The sequence below is a fragment of the Gracilinanus agilis genome, chromosome 5 (genome assembly GCF_016433145.1).
Source record: "Gracilinanus agilis isolate LMUSP501 chromosome 5, AgileGrace, whole genome shotgun sequence".
Classification (NCBI taxonomy): Eukaryota; Metazoa; Chordata; class Mammalia; order Didelphimorphia; family Didelphidae; genus Gracilinanus; species Gracilinanus agilis.
The window spans coordinates 233,676,190-233,683,805 of record NC_058134.1 but is presented as its reverse complement, the minus strand read 5'-3'; the positions used below and the strand labels follow the sequence as shown (position 1 = coordinate 233,683,805).

General features: G+C 37.7%; 1 long non-coding RNA gene across 2 annotated transcripts in view; it reads left to right on the top strand.

Annotated features, from left to right (window-relative positions):
* Positions 1-879: 879 nt before the first annotated feature.
* The window catches only part of LOC123249281, an 87,558-nt gene continuing 80,821 nt past the window's right edge, over positions 880-7,616 (top strand). For both annotated transcript variants that reach the window (XR_006506372.1, XR_006506371.1), the window contains exons 1-2: positions 880-1,073; positions 2,041-2,168. This is a non-coding gene — a long non-coding RNA (uncharacterized LOC123249281). The remainder of the gene's footprint in view (positions 1,074-2,040; positions 2,169-7,616) is intronic.

Here is a 7,616-nt window from a genome sequence, read left to right as displayed (position 1 = left end):
GTGGAGGGAGGGAAGGGGAAAAAATTCATCAATCTGTAGGATGCTTTCTCTGCTGATCCGTTATCGCCGCAAATGCCAAGTCTAAACAGCCTGACCTTAGCTTTATTAAGAGCTTTCTGTTCACTGAGAGTTACTATTCAACAGGAGAAAAAAGCTGCAGTGCTGCTAGGAGGGGTGTGTGTGAGTGTGAGTGTAAGCGTGAGTGTGTGTGTGTGTGTGTGTGTGTGTGTGTGTGTGTGTATGTGTGTGTACGCGCGCGCGCGAGAAAGAGAGCGGGGCACGAGGGAGAGGGAGAAACTCATTTGTTTGAAAAACGTTCATTTTCCTTTTCTTTCCTAGTTTTCTTTTTCACCCGGTATCCTAATGGAATAATGGACTCGTGTGCGTGTGTATGTATGTGTATTTCTCATTAGAAATCTAGCAACTCCGGAAACCAAATGTAATTCAGAAAACTATGTTTCATCCCTTTCCATGTCTGACTTTGATCTAACATTGAGAGGGAGAAAAAAGAAAAAGAAGAAAAAAAAAAAAACCTTTGCCCCTCTCCCCACCAATCCCCAAGCTGATAAATAGGAAGGAGAGGCAGCTGCCCTCCCTCACTTCAGCACCTTGGGCCTCCAGGAGTGAAAAATGAAGGTGATGGTGACCAACCGGAAGAGCTCTAGTGAACCTATTTAAACGACAGACAGCAACAGATACCTGTCTCAGTTCCGAGCATCACTGAGAAACCCTGAAGGGACCGAACCTTCTTTCTTTCTATCTTTTCTTTTCTTTTCTTTTCTTTTCTCTTTTCTTTTCTTTCTTTCTTTTTTCTTTTATTTTTTCCTTTCCTTTTTCCTTTTTCCTTTTTTTTTTTTGGCTTAAATAGAGAGACTGATAGCAGGGCTAGGTACTTTTAAACACCTGTAGAAGAGAAACCACAGAAGGCGAGGACATGAGCTGATTATGTTTATCAGAAATCCACTGTATGAGAGAAAACACCCTTTCCTGGGAAGAGGAGAAGGAGGAGGAGGAGGAGGAAAAGAAGGAAGAAAAGGAGAAAGAGGAGAAGGAAGAAGACTTAGAACATCCTAGTAAGTAGACCAAATCTTTCTGTTCTGCTTCAGTGCAATCTGTTCGTCTTTGTCTTAATTAAGGACCAGCCCATACTTCCACTGGTCAGATCTCCTAGAGATAAGGACCTGCTCTTGGAGATCGGGGCAACTTTGCTACATTTTTTTTTCTTAATGCATTAGAATGTCAAAGATTGATGAGCGTGGTAATTGATTCCATATCGTCATGCTGTATTTAGACAATTATAAACACCGCTAATCTAATGTTTCAGGGCACTTATGGACAATTAGTAGTCCCATGCTAGAGTCACACACGTGCATTGGATGGTAAGGATGAAGCAAAAAAACGTTGTCACTGGTGATCCTGTAAATCTGAGGATGACTATTTTAAACAAAAGGATGACTCAAAAGGAAAGAAAATAGTACCCAGTTCCAGTGCCTTTCAAGCCAAATGATTCCAGCAGGCAAAACAATAGAATTCTTTTAGTAGAGAATATGCTTTTTAAAATGAAGCTGAATTAATAATGAACCTAAGTTATTTTAGTACGATATTTGCTTCCAGTGTGAATGCAAACAGTATCCCCAGTGCTTATTTCAGGTGTCCTAAATGAAACTGATCCGTACTGCCTTTGGTCAGTTTTTAGAGACCGAAGAAGAATAATACGATTCTCTCTTAGAAAATCATAGGACCCCATGTATGTGTACATGGCTCCCTCATAGCGGTAACACACAATCTCACCAAGAAAGATAGCCATTTAATTTTTTTTTCCAAAATGACTCATACATATTGACTTCATGGCAGTTTTTGTACATATAATGAAAACCAATTATCTGTGGAGAAAATTTGACTGTGAAGGAAATTAAATTGGTTTTTAAAGACTTCCTTAAACAGCAGTAGCTAGGGAGAGGTCCAATAACACTTTAGCTCTGAATTGTAATGGCTTTGCCATATTAATAAATCATGCTTTATCCTGACTTTTATCGAAAGATTTGGATGGGGAAGACTGCACACCGAGGGATGAAGGCAGAGGGGCTGGTCTTCGCTGTTGCTTTAATGTCTCAGTGTAGTCCACCAGTGGTCCAGACGTATTGGAAGACACTTTGGCTGTGGGGAAGGTAAGTCCAGACCGCATCCAAAATGAAAACCAGTTAAGACATAATTAGCAAAAAAAAAAATGGTTATTGCCTTGTAATTGACAGATGGAAACATTGTGTTCTAGGCTAAGCTATGATTTGAAAAGGTAGGAAGAAAAAAAATTTAATCTCTCTGGCCCCTCCTCCTACTATGGTATTTACTAACTTAAAAAAAAAAAAGAGAAAGAAAAAAATGTTCGTTTTCAGCATTAGCTCTTTTGGGTCATTTAGTGAATAAAAAAATTACTGTCTATTATGTCTAAGAATAAAGGGGATTTTTTTTAAAAAGTGGAAAACATATTGTTCCAGTTACACAAACAATGCAGATACTTTTTCTTTGTTTCAGTTCATGATATTAATATTGACTTTTCCCTGTGAATTCAATCCCAGAGCTAACTGTTCAGTAACTAGAAAAAGAAAAGAGGGTGAAGAAACGTGTTTTATCCAAATAAGAGTCCTTGGCCCCCCAAAACCAAAAGGTTGGATCATTTCTAAGTCTAAAACCTTTCCTTGATTCTTTCTCAAGCAGGATATTTGTTAGGTTCTTGTTGCTTTAAGAAATTGATTAGATGAACTTCATCAGACTTCATTGATCCAAACAAACAAACTTTATACCTTTAACTCTTGATTTGACTGAAAGGATGGTGAAGGTACAGTTCGTTATTTCTGGCCAAACCAATCTGGTAACTCCATATGTTAAATATTCTTGGACTTTTAATTGCCTAAACAGTTATCAGCATACTTGCTGTTAGTATGCTTTTAAAATATGGAGTGGCTTTTCAGATCAGCTCCACAGGAGCTGAGAATTTGAATAACTTTTCAGTTGCTGCATATTGAATATATACACAAAGATGCAATACTTTGCCATCAATTTCATTCAATATTTTAAATATTATAATAGTCTAGAATTGTAGTTTCCCAAGTTCTTCAGTTCAATGAACAGACATTTCTTAGGCTCATAACTTCTGCCTGAGAGACCTTTACTTGCTATGTGACCATAGGCAAGTTACTTAACTTTTGTCTGACTCAGTTTCCTCATGTGTAACATGGGATTGAGAACAACACCTCCCCTAAAGGATTGTCATGAAGGCAAAATAAAATAACGTACGTAAACCACTTTGAAAACCTTCAAGTCCTTGGAAGTGCTAACTTTTTAAAATTATCTACTGAAATATAAAAATTAAAAAATAAATGATTGGTTCTCTCCATAAGAAATTACTTTTTTCCTGTTTTACATGTATACCCACTTTTTCCAAAAAAACATTTTTCTAAAGACCTGAAATAATTATTATATGACATTGGTGCCTAATGTGGATCTTATAAAATTGCTGATTACTTGGTGTTCTTTTCTCTTTTCCAGGACCATGTGGTCAAACCCTTGTTTCTTTCTCATTCAGAAGCACCATATTTTAGTTGCTTGAATTGCTCTCACCCAGGATCCAAGTTTACTTTATAATCTCTAATCAAACAGGAGACATAACACAAGCAAAGAATTTTAATTGGAATTTTTATATGCATTCCAAGCTGCCTGAGATTTATGCATAGAGGTGGCATTCTGTGTATCTTAATGACTATAGGGAAGTAATTTTTCATTGGGCAGGACAAGGATTATATCTATACATACACATCCATATATGTGTGTGTGTGTGTGTGTGTGTGTGTGTGTGCTTATACACCTACATGTTTATGTATATAACTTTGTAGGAGTGAGTTATTTACAACATGAAGACACAGAACCTTGGTAACTAATGGATACCTGATGCCAGAGTGTGGCTTTCTGTGTGAATGTATAGCTGAAATATAATATTCTTTCTGGAGCAGAGGATCCAAAGCTAAAATTCCCAAACATGAGGATATTATGTAATAGAGGGAAGCCTGTTTTATGTGTACTTTTCCTTTGGGACATAAAATTTTAAGTCTTTTAGTTTAAGCCATGCAGATTCAAAGGGGAATAAATACTTAGCCACACGTTTGGGGAATGTATTCCAGATTTTTGCTGCTGCTAAGAAAGAAGGAGCCAAACTCTTATTTGTCTTCTTTCTAAATCATCTAGCACACGAAACATTTTTGGGGGACGGAAAAGAGGTAGTGGTATGTTTGTGTGTGTGGGTCTTTTCTTCTTTCCATGAAATAAAAGGATTCTCATTTGAAACAAGAATTGGAAGTGCAAAGTATACTTTGGGACTTCCTTTAAAATTCTTAGCTGCCCTTATTTCTGAGGCATAACAACTCTCAAAGTCTGAGCTGTGAACTTGAAGCTGTTTGTGTGTTGAGGAGTGAGAGTGGGAAAGTATTAGTTTCAGGACAGAAGTATGTGGGTAGGGAGATCCCTAGAATCTTGGGGGGGGAAAGCACTTTCTCTCACAAGACAAATTGTTACTGAATATATACATGCATGTGTAGACACCTACATGCGCACACACAAGCCTTTGGTGGAGAGTTTTACTCTGTCAATTTTATTAGGGTTTATCATAACTAATAAAATAATAATATTAGGTCATGTTGGTATAATTCTTTGTGGTTTGAAAAGAACTTTAAAGATGTGATCAAAATTAAATTTTACAACCCTATGAGGTTGATGCTATTATTATCCCCAGTTTACAGATAAAGAAACTGAGTCTTAGAGAGGTTAACTGGCTTACCTAGGGTCATATAGCTAGAAAGCGTGGGATTCAAACCCAAGTCTTCCTGACCTATGAGCATTTATCTCTGAAAGAATGGACCCTAACTATTCCAGAGCTATTAGGCACATCAGCACTAGATGCTTGTCGCCAGCCAGTGTGAGGCAAGGAGCCTGATTTGGGGGTACATTCAGACTTGAACTATGTGTCAGAGACAGTGAGACAATTTGGAAAACTATTATCAAGAGAATAGTGCCGGGGTGAGATCTTGTCCAGTGTTCAGGTCAAAAGTAGTCATGCCCAACAATGATCACATGGCCAAGTGCTACAGTTTAGCCATCTATTTCCCTGACAATACAAGAGACAATTACATGAACTTGCAAGAAAAAAAAAATTGGCCACCTGGCATTCACTCCAGCCTCATTTTGTATGTGCATTTGTAATCTCCCCTAGTGGCATTTTTCTTTTTCTTTTTCTTCTTTGAATCAACCCTTGTCTATTTAAGATTTAAAAAATAGAAATAATGCATGCGAAGCGCTTTGTAAACTGTCCAGCACTATTGAAATGTCACCTATTCTTATTAGGCATAAGCTATTTGTTTATTTAAAATATTCTAAGAAGGGAAAATTGTCTCTTGAGTTTACCATGATATATGTCTTTGAAAGCATCCAAGGGAAAAAAAAAAAGAGAGAGAAGCAGTTTATAGCACTTAAGAGTGAGAAGAATGAAAAGTTTTCCCATGTATTAATGCTTCTTGGTAGGGCTTAGTGAATGTTCTCTGGTTCTCTGCTTCCCCCCCCACCCCCTTATTTCCCCTTCAGGTTGGTTTACTTTCATACCTACTTAATTTGAAAGAAGTTTTACTCTTGAGTCTAAAGTACATTAAAGTACGCTTTAAATATTTATCTCCCATTTAAAACAAAGTCAATCCTTAAATGCTCTTGTTATAGGAATTACAGGGGATCCAGGAGAAATTAAAAACATGGAATGCAATGTTTTCATATTTTACCATGGAGGTAGAAAAGTGAGGAGAGTAGGTTTTCCAGGTTTTTTGTTGTTGTTTTTTTAATGTAATTTGCAACTGCCATAGTGTAATGACTTATGGACTCTCTTGACCTCTCCCTTCTTCCCTCCCCTCCAATAAATAGATATAAAGATCGAGAGTAGTGAACAAATAAACAAATAAAGTGAACCTATGGTTCTTTGGGAAAGCTATTTAATGGTGCACAGGTACGGAGTACAGGTGTCATTGTTATTAACTGTTGTGCATGGTTAAACTTCCTCTTGCTGCAGTATACATTTACTCTGCGGGTTTTAAAAAGGGAGCCCTGGATAAGTACAGAACTTATTGGACAATAGAGTTTCCTAGTCAGGCTAGCAGACACATTGTGTACCCAAAGTCAAAATATGGCTTGTATTTACCCAGGCACTGGTAAGCAATTCATCAAGACTGAGTTTCTTTCAAAGTCTCAAACATTTTGTTTTCTCTATGATAAGCTTCTTTTCCTCTTTTTTTCCCCTCCTCTTTTTGGTCTATTTTTCTTGACTTCTTTTTGGTCTATTTTTCTTGACTTCTTTAAATAAAGACAAAGAGCCTCCTTTTTCCACTCCCTCATATACTGATCGACACAACTTAAATGAATATAGAATATTAAGAAATTTTGAGTTAAGCTAAAAAGTTACCTCCAGTTAAAAAAAAAAGTTGGATAATTTAAAAAAAAGTTTAAGTACATTGGGATTGTAGAGAACAAGAATTCCTCTGAGATTCCTTAATTGGATTGACTGATTAAGGACATAGACTTTGGGAGAGGTGGGTAGGCTGGAGGGTGGTAGAACAGATAATGGTATACATTTAATATTTGTTTTCATGGTTTTCTGTGAAGCACTGGTATCAGAGACTGGAAAGGTTGGAGTTGAAAAGACAAGTAGTAACCCTCGCTCCTCCAAAAAATAATCTGTGTGCCTCTGTAGTAACTGAATAGGATGGGAAGAGGTAGGGTGGGGCTGTTAATCTTTGGGGAAAATTTTTCTTGTGATCAAGTGACCTAGGCTAGAAACTTTGTATTTCTATATTTTTAATTGTTCAGAGGCCCTGAGGCCTCTAGGAGGCTACTTTGGGTGATTCTAGTTTATACACCTTTCTCTGAAAAATAATCATTGCTTGCTTGTGTTAATTGGCATTTCCTTTACAAGCTGAATCTTGTTGGTGGAGGTAATGCGATACAAAATTTCTCCCTGGAAAAAAATTGTTTCAAAAAATATCTAAAAGCCCATCTTTATAAAACAAAACCAAAAACTACACCCGTGTGTGGAGTTCTTTTCCTGCAATCAAATGTAAATGAAATGAGTTTGGGGTTTGTTTGGGTTTTTTGCCTCCACCGGTTATTATAAGAAGACCTTTGTGCTGGACCAAAAAGCACTAGTAAATAAGGAGTTAAAATGAAGGCAGGCTCACTGGTTTGCTGAGATCTGTCAGAGTCTGACTGGCTGGCTACATATCTGTCTCTGGAACAATAGGTACCTGCATTCTGCACGGACTGCTGGGCAGACACTAGCAGCCTGGAGAAGGTCTGCCTCTGTCAGAGGTTTCTTAGTAAGAATCCCTAATGACAGGCCCACTTTTCAGTGGGGGGGAAATCTGTCTACTCTCTTGATGAAGGACAGGACTTTGATCCTTTCCACTGAGCCTTGACTTGGCCCCTGAGGTTTTAGGTTCCCAGTCCTGAAGTTAGCAGGCTTCCTCTCTCTCTCTCTCTCTCTCTCTCTCTCTCTCTCTCTCTCTCTCTCTCTCTCTCTCTCTCTCTCTCTC